The sequence below is a fragment of the Marmota marmota genome, unplaced genomic scaffold (genome assembly GCF_001458135.2).
Source record: "Marmota marmota marmota unplaced genomic scaffold, marMar, whole genome shotgun sequence".
Classification (NCBI taxonomy): Eukaryota; Metazoa; Chordata; class Mammalia; order Rodentia; family Sciuridae; genus Marmota; species Marmota marmota.
Window position 1 is genome coordinate 23,829,419 of NW_026000142.1, and position 18,827 is coordinate 23,848,245.

The window sequence follows — 18,827 nt, forward strand, 5'->3', positions numbered from 1 at the left end:
TGCATCTCTGGTGATTTAAATAGAGCTGGATGGTTTACATTTCTGTTCCCATTTGACTTGGTGGAGTGTGCTCCATTGCATCTTGTAGGGTTCAATGCTCAGAATGACACTGAAGCTCTATCATGGGCACTGTTCTTTTTAAGGGTCTTCATATATCATTGCTCACTGAAGTGCATTCAACTTCATTCACAGAGGATGGAGTCTGGCGGACCAGCCATGCAGGGCTTTTTGTTAAACACCCCCAAAGATGCACATTTCAGACATCTTAATGGACCAGATCCTCCAAAAGAATGAAAAGTATTTGAAAATAGGAAACAATAAAAGCATAAAAGAGTTTGGCTTAATAAAAATGTAGACTCCTCTAAACTTTTCTTTGTCCTTCTTCCTTTCATTCTTTTAATTCTTAAACCTTAAATGCAATAAATGAAGTCAGAAATCCTAATATTATAAAAATTAGACCTTGCCCTCAGAGATAAGGAATGTATACAAAGCCACTGAAGATCTAATGGAAGCTGAATGGTTGTATGATGAACCTAGGCTAAAATCTTAGCTGACTTATTCTTTTGTCTGGGAATTTTCTTGGAAATATTTTGGAGGAATACACTGATCATAGTTCTTAAGGTTTTTGATAGTTTTGCTTTTAAGGTTTTTGATAGTTTTGTTTTTAAACTAAAGAGGCATCCATAAACATTCTAAGAGTGTCATCTTTTTTGGTTTTTTATTTTATTTTGAAGGTTTTAGAGATTGTACACATTTATAGGTTTCCAAATAAACACACACACATCAAAAGAAAAAATTCTTCCCCTCTGAACAATTTAAACCCCCTTTGAAAAGCTTTATATAATCCTAAATTCCTGTGGAACACACCATTAAAAACTCTTGGTCAAGAGGAAAGCACATTGGAGACACTGAAAAACAGAAGGGCAATGGTAATGGCAATGGCTATATCTATGCATCCATTTTTTGCATAAAACTATGTTACAACTAAAGAACAATACCTAAAGAATTTGTGGAGATGTGGGATGTGGAAGTGGAAGATTGCCAGTGGATTGGTACCATTGCAAAGATACACAATGAAGCAAAATTTAGTTTCTGATGAAACAATTCTCAACATCTTCTCTGTGGGCTGGTTTCATCAGAACCCCTTGAAGGGTTTGTTCCCATGGGAGGTAACTGACTCCATCCCAGGCTCACTGAATTAGAATATCTGGAAGTAGGGTCCAGAAATGCATGCTCAACAAGTTTCCCCAAGTGATTCTAATGAAAACCAAAAGAACCACTGCTCTGATAATGGGGGTGGGCTCATGGCAGGAAGATAGAGAGATTCAGAGGGGGGGGGGGGGGAGGGGAGNACTGTAGAGAACAGGGGAGGCATGCACGCATGCGCGCGCGCACACACACACACACACACACACACACACACACACAAAAGAAAAGAAAGAAAAAAAGACAAGGGAAGAGAAAGGAAAAACCTGAACACTACTGATAAATGTAACCCAAATAAATATTTGATATTACTCTGGAAACCTGAGAAGAAAAGTGATCATTGTTCAAGGTTTTCTAGTTACAGTGTTGCCTGGCAGATTTATACACTTATCTAAAACCTTTCCTGGAACCCTGGACTTACCAAAAAGCTGCTAGAATTCTCTCCTGCTTTTTATCATTGTCAGACCCCACTTGTACATTATGCCTTTGTTTCCTTCTTGGTCCCATGTATCATAGAGCTCACATAACCATTCACAATCCATATTTCTGAACATCTTTTCCTACAGTGAACAAACTCCTGAGAAGTGCAATTCTATTTTAAAAAATCATTTTAATCTATACTATATATCATCATATAAGCTGTATAATAATAAATGATAACATTACATATCCGAAAGGGTAGCAGATCAAATTCTTTACAGACTGTGAATTACTCAAATCTACTGACATGGCAGAAATACTGTCTTATCCTAAAAGTGAAGTACTAGTAGTTTTAGAATAAAATCTTATCCCAAATATTCCATACTGTGACTCTCAGTATGGTTTGTAGATTGACAGGATGGCACCATCTGGGACATCATTAGAAATGCCGAATCTTAAGGTCTCCCCTCCCGACCTACTTAGAGTGACTCTGCATTTTAAAAAGATCCCCAGGTGATTTACATGCACTCTTGAGTTCTAGAAGCACTGTTTAACATGCAGCTCATTTTATAAAGGATGAGAAGTCCTGCTACTGAACAGCAGCACACCTTGCTCCATGAGTAAAGGCACAATCATTAGACTTGTGGAGTTTAAGTGCAACTGTATGAAATGTTAGAGCTGGGAAGAACAATATAATTTCAAACTTGCAAACTAGTGTCCCTGAACCTACAAGCTCTAGGTCAACATCAAATGATCAATTTGTCAAATCACCAATTCTCTAGATTCATCACATATAATCCACATAGTTCAGAGAAATTCCCACTGATGGATCAGCAGGGAACCCAACTTTCCCAGACCTGAGGTCATCAGATTTTCTCTCCAGTATTCAGGTTTTTCCTTTCTCTTCCCTTGTCTTTTTTTCTTTCTTTTCTTTTGTGTGTGTGTGTGTGTGTGTGTGTGTGTGTGTGTGCGCGCGCGCATGCGTGCATGCCTCCCCTGTTCTCTACAGTGGTAGGATTTTGGAAGGAAGCAATTTAAAAATTCTTTAAAATGCTATAACTAATACAAAATGGAAATCTGTCAACTGAAATATTGCAGAAATTTTTAGAAGTTGTTAAAAATGATAGTTATTTTCTCCCTGCAGTGACTTCTTTTTTTCCAGAGCAGCAGTCTTCTGGAATTGCAGGGAATATGTTTCTCCACCTTGCTATAGGAAAATGTCCTGGATGTGCAACCCATGTACAGACTCTTCCTAGCCTTGCAGGAAACTGCATATCCATACATGGGTCACTATTACAAACTAAGCTGGCACATGTCATGTCTAGTCACTTATTCAGTAAATGGATAATGTGGTAGGAAAGCCCTCGTAGCATTTAGTAAGAAGTGGTTGGGCATCTAAATGAGAATTCCAGTGAACCCCTTGGGGAATGCAGCTTCCCCCCCAAACCACTTAAGGCATTATACTGGAGTTTCAGAGTGATGTGGTTAGAGGGTTTAAGAGGCTTGGTTAGGACTCGGTGTTTCCAATACCTAGTAGGACCTCAGCTGGGATAGGCAGTTTGTCTTTGCCATTATGAAGTCTCCCAGTATCAGTCACTGGGAAGCCCCACTGCAGTCCTGGTGTTCTTGGCTAATAATCTACTTTTTGTGCTTATTGCAGCAAACTATAACCTCATGGGCATTTTGCCAAGCCTAAGACGCAGTCTTCCATGGGATGACTTCAGCCATATAAATATGCCAAGTAAACAAGAGAATGCCAAATAAACAAAAGATTTATTCATCCTCTCAGGATGGCAGAGAGAAAACACACACACACACACACACACACACGCACACACACACACAACTAAAAAGACCAATTATTTCAATTATTTTTAGGATCCAAGTTTTAAAAGTTTGAACATTTGAGTAACAATAATAATTAACCCCCAAATTTCCTATGATATAGTTAATGAATTTATATATTCCTTCAACAGATATTTATTTTATGTATAAATACCAATGTTCTGTTAAGAACTGAGGATTCAAAGGACATTGGACTTGACTTATGATTTAAGACTCATAAGAAAGAGAAATTTGTAAGCAACTATAAATGATGTGATACTGCTAAACTACAAATATGAATTTTAAAAAACTTACATAAGGAGTAGTACTTATAGTCTTTTTTTCTGTTGTTATTTTATTTTAAACATTGAAAAACAAAACAAAACAAAACAACCCACTGATTAGAAATTTCCTATTTGGGTCCAAATACAAGCAAGCCTATGTGCTCTTTTCAGTTTGTCTGGGTTTTAATGACCTTACCACGGTAGACTCATTCCTTTGCAAGGGTGCTAAGGGATGTTGCTGCTTAAGAGACAGAAAATTGATATGTCTTTGGTTTCTTGGTTGTATTATTTTCCTTGTTGATATTTTTAAAATCAATTAATTCTAATTTGTTATACATACAGAAGAATGCATTTCAATTCATAGTACACATACAGAGCACAATTTTTCATGTCTCTGGCTGTACACAAAGTAGAGTCACACCATTTGTGTCTCCATACCTGTACTTAGGGTAATGATGTCCATCTCATTTCACCATATTTCCTATCCCCAGGCCCCCTTCCTTGCCCTCCCTCCCCTTTTCCCTATCCAAAGTTCCTCCATTCCTCCCACCCCCCCTGCCCCCATTATGGATCAACATCCACTTATAAGAGAAAAAAATCTGCCTGTGATTTTTGGGAATTGGCTTACTTCACTTGGCATGATATTCTCCAACTCCATCCATTTACCTGCAAATGCTATGATTTTTTTCTCTTTTAATGCTGAGTAATATTCCATTGTGTATATATACCAAAGTTTCTTTATCCATTCATCTATTGAAGGGCGTCTAGCCAGAGCAATTAAATGAAAGAAATTAAAGGGATACAGATAGGAAAAGAAGAACGCAAAACTATCACCATTTGCCAATTACATGATTCTATACTTAGAGGATCCAAAAAAATTCCACCAGAAAACTTTTAGAACTAATAAATGAATTCAGCAAAGTATTAGGATATAAAATCAACACCCATAAACCAAATGCATTTCTGTATATCAGTGACAAAAAATTTGAAAGAGAAACTAGGAAAACTACTCCATTCACAATAGCCTCAAAAAATAAATAAATTGGGCTGGAATTGTGGCTCAGGGGTAGAGTGCTCGCCTAACACGGGTGGGACCTGGGTTCGATTCTCAGCACCACATAAAAAAAATAAAAAGGCATTATGTTGTGTCCATCTACAAAAAGATTCTCTCTCTCTCTCTCTCTCTCTCTCTCTCTCTCTCCTTTAAATAAATAAATAAATAAAATACTTGAGAATCAACTTCACGAAAGAGGTGAAAACTACAGAATGCTAAAGAAAGAAATTAAATAAGACCTTAGAAGATGGAAAGATACCCCTTGTTCTTAGATAGGCAGAATTAATATTGTCAAAACGACCATACTACCAAAAGTACTATATGGATTTAATGCAATTCCAATCAAAATCCCAGTGACATTCCACATAGAAATAGAAAAAGCAGTCATGAAATTCATCTGGAAAAATAAGAGACCCAGAATAGCTAAAGCAGTCCTTAGCAAGAAGAGTGAAGCAGGTGGCATCACTATACCAAAACTTAAACTATACTACAGAGCAACAGTAACAAAAATGGCATGGTATTGGCACCAAAATAGACTTGTAGACCAATGGTACAGAATAGAGGACACAAAGACAAACTCACATAAATACAGTTATCTCATATTAGATAAAGGCGCCAAAAACATGCATTGGAGAAAAGAGAGCCTCTTCAACAAATGGTGCTGGGAAAACTGGAAATCCATATGCAGCAAAATGAAATTAAGCCCCTATCTCTCCCCATGCACAAAACTCAACTCAAAGTGGATCAAGGCTAATAGTTTTAATGAAACAAGATGACAGTTCATTTTTTACTATGACTCCACCTACTTTAGGGAGGTAGTAATGCTTAATTTTCTTTAGCTTTTAAAATGTATTGAGGAGAACCAGCTATCCATTAGTTCATTGTAGATACCTTGACTCTGAGTTTGGACAAAATGCATTCACAAACTGTTATTAATAATGCTCTGTTATATTTAGTAGACTTATATTTTCTAGGATTGACTAGTGTTCAAAGTAAGGCCTGGATGTTTTTAGTGACTTACAAAGTCTTTCAGGGAATTCATGGAAGTGGCATCCAGTGGTTTCAATCCTGTAATGTAGTGATTCTTTTTCTAACATTATTAATCATTCACTTAATGTATTTCTCTTTGATATCTTATCAAAGAATATTTCCTCCACTGAGTCTTTCTCCCTTTTCAAAGGAATAGATGGTGATAGGGACTTTTACCTCATACTGCTGATCAATATTGTTTGTAAACAAATAAACAAACAACAACAGATGACCAGTTCCAAGGTGAAAGAATTAAAAACTACATCACCACAAGAAAAGGTTATATCCACTAGAGAGTGGAAAAGTATTCTCTATTATTATTTCTAATATGTAACTTGTTCTTCAAAGCTCCCCAAAAGTAGCTTCAATTCTCTGAAGCTATCCCAAGCCAGATAAATAGCAAAGTGTGTGTGGAGGTGGGGGGTGGGGGTCAAATAGTACCTCCAGTACTAAGAGCATAACCTCTGATTTGGCAAATTTGAAATTTCACAGAGTCTAAGGACTGAAAGTTTAAATATGTTACTGAGGACACACAGGTTATTAAAACAAAATGAAACAAAAAACAAATAACAACAACAAAAAGGAATTACTCAGCTGTAGCCCTGGTGGTCATCGTGGAATGAGAACCTACTGATGACAGAAGTTACAGTTTTTCAAGAACAGCCAGAAATCCATAATTCTTGTGCTGGGAGCCATTAGCCAAGTAGGTATGACAATTTCCTTGCCAGCGTACCCCATGTTGCTGACATTTTGCAGTGACATTGAATGTAGGTGACCTTGCTCAAGGACCAGGGCGGATTAGGGTGTTCCCGGTTTAAGATAATCGGGTTTAGGGCGTTCCAGGTTTAAGATTATTCCTGCTGGGAATAGGGCGTATCCTGCTGCCTGAGTTCCCCTTGAGTTCTCATGGGATTCAGACAGTATTCTTTGGGAGACAGAAGCCCAGTGGAGGTGGATTTGGGCAGAGAACGTGGATTTCCCCAGAACGTGGATTTCCCCAGAACGTGATTGTAGACGGCTGGTGTGAGTTCGGGAATAAAGAGTTGCTGTTTGAATCTACAAGCTGTGTGGTGGCTCGTGATTGTGTGCCCAGCCAGACTGCGGCATTCTTGTAAACTTTAATGATGATTAAAATTTTGTGCAAATTCAAACAAAGCATTTCTATGAGTGTTTAGCTCAAAATCAAGGCCATAGTCTTGTATGAAAGCAGGAAGTCCTCATAAAAACATCTAGAAAAATCCATGTTCTTTCACTGAAGACCAACCCTACAATTCAAAATCCAGAGAGTGTTTTGATTGTTTCCCCCTTGCTTTTCATGATGTAGTTTTTAAACTAATGTGGTAAAACATCCTACTCATTCTTTTACTGTGCTGATTAAAAGAGAACATCATTTTCTCCTTCTTCATTTTATATTATGACAGAAATTGATGGACTAAATAAATATAGTTTCAATTGAATAAATGTCTCATTATATATAAAGTAAAATAATAATTAAAATATAAGATTCCAGTAATAATTATTATCACAAAGGTGATAATGCTGTAAATGAAGGTGATATTGTTTTAAGTTGGTATACCTCTTAATTTCAAAAAGTTTTATTTGATTCTACAAAGAATCCCATTTCAGACTCTACTCCTAATTTTTTCTGGTTATTAAGTAATCTCTGTTATGACAATAATAGCAACCAACAAAAAAATCAACAAAAGTAAAAATATCCTGAATCTAAATTAGACCTTTTCTCAATGTTTGTTATCTTGGAAAAGATTGAACCACCATTTTCTTCTGCTGTGAAATGTGTGTGCAAACCCCATCATATTCGGGATCTCTGAATGCCTCTTTGGAAGTTGGAAGCACTGAAAAAAGGGTACAGCACTTCTCCTATTTACTAATGTCTATAGTCTAAAATATCAATAAATACTAAATTGCTAAATACAGAGTAAGAACATTAAGTGAATCCTGGTTTTGATCCATCATGAGCACTTTGATATTTTTTTTTGAGAAATATTAATTGCCACACCTTTTACAATACATGCTCCTATTATTTATGAGCCCCTCTCCGCATTGCCATAAGCAATGATTGTCTATTATTCTGTATATGCTTTCACTTTGTATTACACATGTCCCTAAAAAATGTGGCTAAACTGAAATATGAATTGTGTAGGATAACATTATGGTTGAATTATTTTAGAAAAAATAATTTTGTAACACAATATTTCCCAAATTTTCAGTTTTTGAAGTTGGATTTTAATATACCAGGTTTTCTCAAAATGGATCTCACCTACATTTTACTTTGAAGTTGACAGAATCAAGCTATCAGTGACAGATATAGCCATGGAATGGCAATGTAATGGAAGCCAGGGAATTCAGTAGAAGACACAGCCTTTCCCAATCAAGTATGAGAAATACATGTGTTCACATACACCCCTAACAAAACAAAGCCATTCACTATAAGTGCCAAATGATTGACACTTACATCAATTTAGAGAAGAGGATGACTGCTCAGTTGAGAGGAAGTCTAAGAACAATTTAACCATAGATCAAGGCAGTAGTTGGCACCAAGACGTCTATAGGGAACTGACTAGGAACATATAAAACATAGTAATTCCTTCGTTAATCCACTTCTCAATGATTTATTGGATGGATGTCTACTCTTTGCCATGTACTATATATATATATATATGTATATATGTATATATATATATATATATGTATATATATATATATATATATATATATATATATCTCCTAGAGATTCAAAGTTTATGATATAGTCCTTCTGAGGACATGTAATAATAGTAAGAGGTCGCTTAAATTCATGGGTTTTGGTAGATCATATAACTATAAAATTTTCAGGTTTATTCAATCCCATCTCTGATCCAATGCAAAAATACTCTATGACAGATTCCTTCAAAGTAGTAATCAACATCTATTTGAAGGTTTTTATTGACATACATTCACTCAATAAGAATTTAAAGATTACAGCACATATGCTGGCTTTGCAGAAATTACTAGAGATATAAAGTAAACAAGATTAGACATTCATCCTCCAGATATTTACAGTTTCAGGAACTTGCTAACTTTGCAGGACATTTTTCCACTTTTGGAAGAGTTCAACTGTAGAAAATTTGCTTTATTTATATAGCTTTTGCCATGTAAATGCCAAATACAGATTTAGCAAAAATATGTATCATCTTCCATAGTAAGAAATACATAAATAATATTTAAAACTGAAAAATCAAGAAATAACAGTATATTTAAATTGGTGGCACATGCCTGTAATCCCAGCTAATCTGGATTCTGAAGTGGGAGGATCTCAAGTTTGAGGCCAGGCTTGGCAATTTAGTGAGACCCTGTCTTCAAATACATACATACATACATACATATATATGGCCTAGGGTGTGGCTCAGTGGTACAGCACCCATTGGGTTTAATCCCCAGTACTGCAAAAGAGAGTGGGGAGAGAGAGAGAGAGAGAGAGAGAGAGAGAGAGAGAGAGAGAACGCACACGCAATATCAGCATGTTACTTACAAACATGAACAGAAGAAATACTAGAAGAGTTGAAAATAGTTGCTTCTGGGAAATGAAAATTGTGAAGTAAGGTGCAATGGACAGTCCACTTTTTCAGTTTAAGCCTTATATAACTGGGTGAATTTTAAAACTGTATTAGTATTAACCTTCTGATTAATTTTTTGTCACAAAATGGAATAAAATACATTGGATGTTGTATTAGTCAGTTTTTCAATACTATAGTGAAATTGAAAGAACTAACAAGGCTCGTTGTCAGAGAAAATGCCCGTTTATTGAGGAACAGCTCTACATATTTATAGAGCTGGGGGTGGTTTGACAGTTATGACAGTTTAACAGTTTAATGGTTTGAGAGTTGGCATGGGGTGTTTTCTGATTGGTGGGTAAGGATTATGTGAGTCAGCAGGGTTAGTCTGACTGGTGGGTAAGGATCATGTGAGCCAGCAGGGCTCACCATTGGACAGCTCTTCTCGGGGGATGGGGATGTTAGTGTTTTGGAGCGGGGGCGACTCCCAACAGAAATACCTGAGGCAGCCACCTTATAAGGAAAAGAGATTTATTTTGACTTATGGTTCTGGAGGTTCAAAGTCGAAATAGCATGATATAGGCTCTTGCAACAGCTCCCCCAACCCCACTGGCTGCATCACATTGTGGCAGGAGCATGTGTGTATGTGTTTGTGTTTTTATCCCTCTCCTTATAAAGCCACCAGAATGATGAATGGGCTCTACTTTAATGACCTTATCTAATCACTTCTCAAAGGCCCCTAAAGACTATAGTGAGAGTAAATTTCTACCTTCTTAATACCATTAATACCATTAAAATATGATTTGGGGGATTAAACTCCTGTACAAGATCCCTAGGAAACAACCATATTCACACCATAGCAGAAGCACAGAGAAAAAACAGAGATAGGAAATGGAGATCAAAGAACTCTAGGTTAATTACAAGGTTCAGTCCTTGCTGTACCTTCTCCCTAGGAGTCTCAGAAACCAAGCTATCTTCTCAATATCCTCTTCTTAGTTAATCAAAATCAAGTGAGTTCTGTTATTCACAAGCAGAAGTTTTCTAATGCATACTAATAATGATATAGGATTAAAGGGTGAAACAATTAGTATAATAATTGAAAAGTTAACTTTTTCCCTTGCTTTTTAAAAATGAGTAGTCATCCTTCAAATCCCTAATGCCACTACCAATCCTGATATTTTACAATGGGTTACTAAAATCATTATAGAGCAGGAATTAGCAAGCTTTTTCTGCAAAGGGCCAGACAGTAAATATTTTAGCTTTATGGGTCATACAACCTCTGTTCCACTACACAGGTCTGTTACAGCTGGAAAGCAGACTAAACAGTATGGATGAATGTGACTGTATTTCAACAAAAATTTATTTACAAAAGCAGGCAGTAGGTTGAATTTGTTTATGATGATAATTTATTGATCTTACTTTACAGCTAGGGCCACTGCATGCTACTGAACAACTTCTGCACAAAAATGAGTGACTAAGGGGTGAGTGAGGACTGAAACATAGCTTCACTCTCCTTGCCATACTCTGCTCTAAAGTGTAAAACTCTGTTTACCTCCAAAGGGGAGAAACTTTCTTTTAATTCATTTTCCTTAGTGACAGTGCATTTTTCTAATTATAAAATGTCCACAGCCAGTTACTGCTCTGCTTGGAACTTCAGAGAACGTGCAAAGATTAAAATGTTGCAGGTCATTAATAAAGTCCTATGTGAAACTTCTTTTCTCCAGGCAAAAAATGTTTGAAGCCCGCTATCCATTTTTTCCACGACCTAGTGTGGAGTCACTTCATCTTCCCAGTCATTCCTCTGAGGATGGCTTCCAGTGCACCAATGTCCAAGAACTATATATAACACTTCAGTGCAGAGTATAGCAACTATTAATACAGCTATATTACCACATTCATTGGGGGGCAACAGATGCCTACTGGGAATGCATATTAAGCTTGCTGCCAACTGAACCCCCTGGTTCTTTAGACATCTGCTGCTATGAAGATACAGTTCTTTCATGTTATACTTCTACAACTGAGTTTTTGGACCCCAGATTTAGACTTTGTATTTGTTTCTATGAAATTACACTTTTTAGAATTTGTTCATTGTTCAAGGCAGTTCAGAAGGAAATATCAGCACTCTGTTACTGCTCCATGGGAGTTCTAAATTTGATAAGCCTGCCTATCACATTATCCAAATCACCTATTGTCTTATTCAAATCACAGATCAAAATGTTGAAAGTGGTAGAAGCCAGAGGATGGTGAGAGAGAATGAAAGTAGAACAAGTCAAGAAATATAAAATGTTCACTGTCACTAGCAACAGAATAAATACAAGTTAAAATGATAATTAATGACAACATGTTTAGTATATCTAAACATCTACTGCTGGAAAGGTTAAGGTGAAACATACATATACTCATATATTGCTAGAAGTATTATAAGTTGGTATAACTTCCTAAGAAATCAATGTGGCAATGCATATTGAGGAGTTACATATTTTCAGACCCAGGAAATTAATCCTAGGAAAGTAATAAAAAGAAAGAAAATATGCTTAAAACATGTATTTAAACATTATTACGAATCCTTAAAAGTAAAAAAACAATGTCCTAGTGATATATACGTATGACGTGCACATATATATTTATTTTATATATACTTATGATCACCATTGATTAGCTGGCAAATATTTAGTGCCTATGGCACCACAGATTTGAGCTTAGATTGTAAGGTTCTTTGGTGGCTCATATGGAGAACCATAACTTGTATCTAAGCTAACTTTCTCTCCCTAGTCATATCAAATGTCATTCCCAGAGGATTCCCCTCCAGTTGTGTGCCCTGACTAGGATGTATTGCCATTGCCTGAAGGAAGCAATGCTATGGAAGTACTTGGCCAGGTGGATGGTATGCAGCTGACACCTGCCACATTGACACACTATGAGGGGACCCCAGTCCTAGACCCTGGATACTACTATATCAGTTGCACTGGTTTGGTTTCCCAACTGGTTGAGAATCAATGGTCTATAATATTTTACTTTCTATGTCTTCTCATATTTAAAAAATTGTCTATTTTCTCCCCCTTTAGTTCAAAGAATTTTAGAGTATGATGTTATCTTAATACTTAATATATCATCTAATTTGTTTGTGTCAGTCAAGACTAAAATTAGAAGACACAGATGAAAATGGTGAAGTTTTAAAGATGGCCAAGGAAGATGCTACCATCTTCAATTTTAAAAGATTTGTTTCAAAATCATGGTTGAGTGCTTTTACAGTGAGCAAGGAGAAACAGGACTGAAAAGTGTTCTGGCCTTTGAATAAGAAAACTTTGGTTCAGGAGCCAGCCTTTAACCTTGAACACATCATTTAACCTTACTAGGCTTCAGTTCCTTGTCCATGAATGAGAATAACAACATTTTACCCTTAATTTCCCTTACCTGATTCTTTGAGGATCAAATTAGATATCATATTTTTTAAACTTTAAAGTACTCATATGCAGAGAAAATATCAAGACCTTATTGCTATACACAGTGACAAATAAAAAGGTGACTAAGATACAGCATAAGATACAAAGGAGTTTGTAATCTAGATGGTTCACAGGTTTTCTCCTAATGTAGTACAACTGAGAGATACAACTCATTCCCCTCAGTGACAGCCACTTTCCTGGGGGTGAGGGTAAAGTAGGGACATGAGAAAGGGCAGGAAAACATTTTGTCAGGGAGATAAAAGCAAATTTCAACAGCCTTTGTAAAACAAAACGGGTATAGGGACCAATGGCTTTGGTGAGAGGCATCAAAGGGTGGGTAAGAAGATGGAAAGGGGAAAACAGGGGAAGAGCAAAGATATATAGGTGTGAAAAAAAAAAAAACAGTGCCAGTATGCTCATCTGTAAAGTGGAACATACAGAATAGTACACAATAAATGGGACTGTTGAGAAGATTGAAGTAAACTATGGAAACTGCTTAGCCCAGGGTCAGACATGACAAAACGTGAGTATTCGGTATATGTTAAGCTTGTGTTATCATTAGTTAAAGCTTTGATTCTGTAGGCTGAAATATGGCCCCTCAAGAGTGCATCTGAATCTCTGGAACATACAAATATTTTATTTGGAAGGAGAGAATTCATGTTAATCAGATAATTTGAAATAGGAAGCTTTTTTTTTTTTTTTTTTTTTTGGATTATCCAGGTAAACTCAATTTACCCACAGATGAGAAGAATCAGAGGGAGATGCGACTGTTCAAGAACGGTCAAAGAGGTTTATGTTGGTGGCTTTCTGAATGGAGAAAGTGGGCCTTAAGCTGGAACGTGAGAAACGCCTAGAAGACAGAAAAGGTGAGGCAATAGATTTACCCTTGAAGCTCCAGAAAATGACAGCCCTGCCAAAATCTTGATTTTAGTTCAGTGGGATGCAAATTGGCCTTCTGACTTCCAGAACTATAATAAGTTAGCATTATTTTGAGTCAAGGTTGTGGTAATTGGTTAATGGAGCCATAAGTAACTAATATACTAGTAGTCTATCAGCATCATAAAGCAAGTTCTTGACATAGTTCTGTTCACAGTTTCTTCCTAGCACTTTGCTTGATATATAGTAGGTAAATTATTTCTCAATAAGTTATTTGAATGATTGAGTGAATGAAAGTTCTAGGAATATGTTGTGGTGATGTTTGGCAGAAAGTTTTGCTGTACCCCAGATATAAATGAGATTTGAAGCTTGGTTAGGGCCATAATTTGAACATTGGAACATTAGATTACAGAATTTGCTCTTATTTGGTAGCCAGCAGAGATCCACTGGATATTTTTGAGCACTAGAAGGATATAACTGAAGATGTGTGTTAGGAGTTTAATCTTGGCAGCATTAAGTAAAAAACAATTTTAAAAATTACCTCGTTTCTGAAATTTTATATGCTTATGCATTCTACTTATGTCCAAAAAGCAACTTTTAAAAAACTTTTTAAAAAATCATACTAATTTGTTGTTTCTCATTCATCTAGTTATTCATTATAATACTTAACTCTCTTTTTTCCACATTTATAATTCCATGTGCTAATATTCTTCCAATCTGGTACTAATAGTTTCAAACAGACTAATCACTTTTACATGTAATTAGAGCTGAGCTCCAAATTACTAAGCAAATTATTCTTGCACAAGTGGGGTCTACACTTGATATCAGTCTGAGAGCTTATAAAAATACCAAGTGGTGATTTCATCTGATTTTTGATAGGGATATCAGGTTTGGTAGATTATGGAAAGGCCCATAAACAGTATATTTTGATTTCAACAAAAATGTGATTCTTCTTTTAATATCTTCCTCAATAAGAGATTACAGCTGGGTGATAATAACATAAAACAATCTTGAAGTTGATGGGCCAGCTGTACCCAGAAACTGGTTACAAGTGATTGTGTGTCAGGATGGTAGGTCTCCAGAAGGGTAACCTATGTCTTTGTCATTGAGTCTGTTCCAATTAGTAGTGGCATTGAAGATTTAGTGTGAAGTGTAAAGATACTTGTTTAATTTGGTGGAAGAATTAATCAAAATCAGATATTACAGAATTCAGATTCAAGTAGGAATGCTGGATTGACACTAAGAAAATTAGATTTAACAGGGATAAATTGAAAGTCCTCCAAGTATGGCAAAGTTCAATGTACACATATTTTTGGGGAAGAAAAGAGTCTTTTTCTGACTTTAAATTTAATGTGAATTAACAATATGAAGAAGTTGTTTGCATTGACACTTTGACATAATCTAAATTTAACATTTCAAGATTGGTTCTATGAAGCTTTAGAAGACAATGGTTAAGAGGAAAAACAATAGAAGTAGATACTTACTACTCAGGAGAAAAATCTTTTAACTAGGCCTACAGATCAAAGACTTTTGATTAATTTTAGGTCTAGATAAATTTTTGATTTGGCCAATTTCTTGGTTCCCTCCTATCTGAGCAATTTCTGATTTAAACAATCATTTATCAATAAGCACTAGTACATAGCATATATAGATTTATCCTTTCAGTTTATTTGGCATTTGTTCTATTTTTCATTTCTGTTCATTTATCTAAACATTTTTTAAGAAATTTTATTTTTATCTATAATGTTTTTGAGTATATCTTATTATACAGCTTTTAGAGTGCTTACTTTTTGTGTAAATAACTTATTCCAGTCTAAGGGTGTCATTGTCACCATTTTTAGTGAAATACAGAAATCTCATCTTCTTTTATCCTGCCAATCACCTTAGGGAGTAGGGATTCAAAATATGAATTTTGTGGGGATACAAACACTCAATTTATCATAGTCATCAGACATAATTTAGAAAATTCAAAAGGAAAAGGATTTCTGCACATTTTTTGCTTACAGTGTTCTTCCCTTTCTTTCAATGTCTTAAGAATACTTTTATTGTTTCCTTTGTACTTATTGAACTTCCTTTGGTTGTTCTTTAAAGCATATCTGCTGGCAACAAATTCTGTTTTCCTTCATGTGAGAATGTCTTGATCTCCTTTACATTATCAAAGGATGTTTTCACTGGATGTAGAAATTCAGGTTGACCATTATTTTATTTTAGCAAATGAAAAAGATATAACCATTGTCTTCTGGCCTCCTGGTTTCTGAAGAGGATTTTTTTTTTGGTCATTCGAATTGTTTTTCCTTCAAAAGTAAGATATCATTTTTAATCAAGCTGATTTCAAGGTTTTTTTTTTTTTTTTGGTCTTTAATGTTAGGAGTTTGACTAGGATGTGCCTTGATGTAGATTCTTTGAATTTATTTTGTTTGGTTTTGTTCTTAAATTTGTAAATTTATGTCTTTTGCAAATCTGAAACATTTTCAGCCATTATTTATGTAAGTGCTTTTTATAAGCCCCATTTTCTTTTTTGAGGCTTTCCTTCTAGATTTGCAATGATACAAATATTAGGTCTCATATTCCCATTGGTACCTGAGACTTTTGTTCTTCTTCTTTTTTCCTAGATAATTTTTCCTCTTGTTCAGATTGAATGATATCTATTGTTATATCTTCAAGTTCATTGAGTCTTTCCTCAGTCCCCTCCATTTTAATGTTGAACCCATCCACTGAGATTTTTATTTTGGTGGTTGTATTTTTCAAATCTAAAATTATATTCTGTTCTTCTTTGTATCCCCTATTTATTTTGTGAGATTATCTATTTCTTTAACTTGTTTTAAAATATCATAATTGCTTGTTTTTATGATGGTCACTTTAAATATTTGTCATTCTCTTTCTCATCCCCATGTTGGCATCTATTGATTGTCTTTTTTCCTTCAGTTTGATAGCTTTCTGTTAAGTGATTTTCAATGACATTTTGGGTATTGCATTATGAGACTCTGGATCTTATTTAAATCTCTTTTAGCTGTTTATCTCTGATACTGTTCCAACAGGGAGAGAGGTTGCTGCCTTGGTACTGCCAGGAAGGAGTTAAGATTTTCCACTCTGATTCCAGTGACATTTTTTGGCAAAAGTACTGATGCCAAATCTATCACCCCAGCAGAGGTTTTGGGGTGCTTTTTATAACTCAGCAAATGTAGAAGTCATAGTTTTTAATCTGTGAATTTTTTTCAGCAATTATTTTCTAATAGGTTTCTATCTTTTTCTACCCCTTACCTGGTCCCATCGTTAGAGGAAACAAGATTTTCCTTGGGCTTTTTATATTTGCTCTGTTGGCATTTTGGGACTGCTGGTTTCTCTAGCACCCACTCTCAAATGCATGTAGAAAAGAGTGAAAAGAAAACACAAGGAACTCACTGCATTGCCCTTCCTTGTGTTCTGAGATCCTAAATCTGTTTGCCTTCTTTCCATTTTCAGTGTTCTTATATTTACTTTATATATAATATCTAGAGGTTTTATTTACAATTTGTGGGTATAGAGAAAGTACATGTATTCCATTTTTCTGTAAGCAGAAGTTCTATCCCCTCAGTTTATACAGCCCTTATGTATTTCGTATTAAGCGTATAAAAGCTTTGAGATAACATTTGTAGAAAAATCTCGATTTAGAATGAGTCTAATGAAAAAGCTGAATTTTTCCTTAATGTGTTATGCTGTATTTAATATCATTTATACTAATGTTAACACTAGCTCCTTGGACTAAATGCAAATTTTAGAATGTTAGAAACAACTCTGGACTGATAGAGACCTAGATTCTACTTCAGCATCTTCCGCTAAATAGCTCTGTGACCTTGGGCAGATCTCTTGGCATCTCAGTATTCTTACTTGAATAAAAGGTTTTGGACTCATTAGATGATCTCTAAGTTTCCATTAGCTCTAACATTTTGATTTTCACCTCATCAATTCTATCATATTTTAAAAAGTCAATTTTCTGTAATACAGTTTGAAATATATTAGTTAAATCAAATACAGTCCTCAAAATTAGCTAAGAAAAATAAGAACAGCTATAATTTATTGAATGCTTACTGTGTTCCAGGCAGTTTAGAGTCTTATAGATATTATCTCATCTAATCCTTGAAGTAGAGGTTACATTTGTTTTGTAGGTGAGATAACTGAGACTCAGAAAGGTAAAAAAGGGTTAAAAGGTTTCCAAAAATATTTTATGTAAAGATGCATTTGATTCTATATTTATTTGATTACATAGCTGATGTCTGTAACATACTTTTTAAAACCTTCTTATTGAGGTACAACATTCACACAGTAATATGCATAAATCTTAAAGGTACAGCTTGATTGAACTTGATGTTTGTATATATTACTGTAATAAGATCAAGAAATAGGCCTGGCGCAGTGGTGCATGCCTATAATCCTAGCAGCTTGGGAAGCTAAGGCAGGCGGATCATCAGCTCAAATCCAGTCTTAGCAACTTAGTAAGGCCCTAAGCATCTTAGTGAGACCTTGTCTCTAAATAACATAAGAAAGGGCTGGGGATGTGGCTCACTGTTAAGAACCCTGGGTTCAATCCCTGGTACCAAAAATAAGTAAATAAATAAAATTTCCATTACTTCATAAAGTCCCTTCATGCCCCTTCCCAGTTAATCCTTACCCTCACAGGTAACTACTAATCTGATTATTACAAATATGTATTAATCTGCACTTGCTAGACAATTATGTAAATGAACATTAAAGTATTACATATATTTTTTTATTATTTTTGGCTTCAAGAAGCAAATTATTTTTATAGAAGTGAGATATTAAAGCAAAATTCCTGGGTAGCTAAGAGATACATTTTATGTTTAACTTTTCAAATCATTTTATTTTGCTTGGATTTGCATTTTTTTTTTTTTGTATGAGGGATTGAACCTAGAGGCACTTAACCAATCAGCCATATCCCCAACCCTTTTTGTATTTTATTTAGAGAACAGTGTCTTGCTAAGTTGCTTAGGTTCTTGTGAAGTTGCTGAGGCTGGCTTTTGAAGTCGTGATCCTCCTGCCTCAGCCTTCTGAGCCTCTGGGATTACAGGTGTGCACCACCATGGCTGGCTTGGATTCTCTTTAGCAACATAAATTATAAACACAGAAAAGAGATGCATATGGT